Here is a 1,873-nt window from a genome sequence, read left to right as displayed (position 1 = left end):
TATAATTAGGAGAGATATTATTGGCCTCTTGATCGAGTGAGATTATAAAAGCATGGTCATGCTCAAATAATGATTTGTCTCGATAATCTACTCATGGATCAAATAAACCCGGATTAAATGTTGAAGAGGATGACTAAATACATGCCTCGAGTTTAATCTATAATATGTATGGTTAAAGGGATTATATTACATGAAAAACATTAATCACGAAAGGTTTTATCTAATCACGATTTAATTATTGTTTAATTGGGTAACAATGATGTATTACTAGATACCGCTCATTGTTTATAATTTTATTAGAGAATAAAATTATTGTCAATTAAATAATAGCCTATAGGGTCGCACAAATAGAGCACTTAATGGAATAGTTAATTTAAATTATGGATTTAAATTAATTGATGATTATTTGAATTTTATTATAATTAAGTAAGACTTAATTGAGATAATATAAATTCGAATTAAAAGGGATGTTTTTTGCCCATAATAATTAAGTATGACTTAGTTATTAATTAATTAAATAATAGAAATTCATTTTTATTATTTAATCCAATACCTACTAGGACTGGGCTTTGCTGTTATGGGCCTTTTTAATCATCCATTATAAATACATAATGATAGGTTAAAGAGGCTTGTACGTTTTTGAGAAAACCCTAGCAGCAAAGAGAGGCAGAGGCAATTCAGATCGTCAAGAAGGAGGCTAGTACATCCATTCCGTAGTCAAGTTCGTGAGACGTTCTTGAAGGTGCTCGTATGGATACCATAGAGGTGTTTCTCCGAGAGGTAGATACAAAGCGTGATAGCTAGGATCTCTGTTGAGTTCGTGAAAGTTAAGCTCTTGAAAGGTATGATTCGTTATCTCCATAATCTGCCCATAATTATACATGGATCCTGTTTTTGGATTTCGAAATTTTTGTTTTATTTACGTTTATCCGCTGCGTTTTATGCCTTCGAAACCTAACAATGGTATCAGAGCTACGTGTATAAGGGGCTGATTTGGTTACGTGTTTACTGTATTTTTACAAGTATGCATGTGTGATGAGTCTGCCATGATAACAGTTATGTTATATGAGTCTGCCATGATAACAGTTATGTTATATGAATGATATGATGAATCTGTTAATGATCTATATGATGATACTAGTATGTTTAAGATCTGCCATAACTCATATGTATGCGATCTCTTAAAATATGTATACTGATACATGTTTTTGGTAACTGGGATATGGATCGTGTGTATACTGATACATGCTTCTGGAATAGTATTCTGATACATGTTTTGCTAGTATTCCGATACTTGATTTTGCAAAAATTTCCGCCATCGGGGGGCTCGCTGCCCCCCCGAACCCGCGTGCTTAGGGTTTTGTTTTTAATTTGTGCTTATGACATATGCTTTACTTATTTATTATTCTTGATTGGATCATGATAAGTGATAAATAGTATGTCATCTTTATATGATCTATCATATTCTTTAATGGTTACTTGAGCATGGTGCATAGTTATGGCCTTAAGACCTTAGTTGTAATGGTTTATTCTTTTGGTTTGTAATAAATACGACTTGCATGTCATTTTCTATTTGTAGTTGTTTTATCTCGAATGTAACTCGAGTTCTTTTGTAAGTTCATTAGTATAATTCTTAATGTAACATCCAAGAAGGACAAGGGAAAGAGGAGGCATCCTATGGAGGCCAAGGAGACAATGGAAGCAATAGAGAAGACATATGTAATAGTTATTTTTACACCATAGAATGACCTTGATCTTTTCATTAGCCTGAAAAGATCACATAGGATTGGGCCATAACTATTGCACGTTTACTTTACGCACTTTTCATATGATGTATAAATAGTATGTGTAGAGTAGAAAATGCATGTTTTAC

Source organism: Apium graveolens, chromosome 7, assembly GCF_009905375.1.
Source record: "Apium graveolens cultivar Ventura chromosome 7, ASM990537v1, whole genome shotgun sequence".
NCBI lineage: Eukaryota > Viridiplantae > Streptophyta > Magnoliopsida > Apiales > Apiaceae > Apium > Apium graveolens.
Note: the sequence above shows the minus strand (reverse complement) of the source record.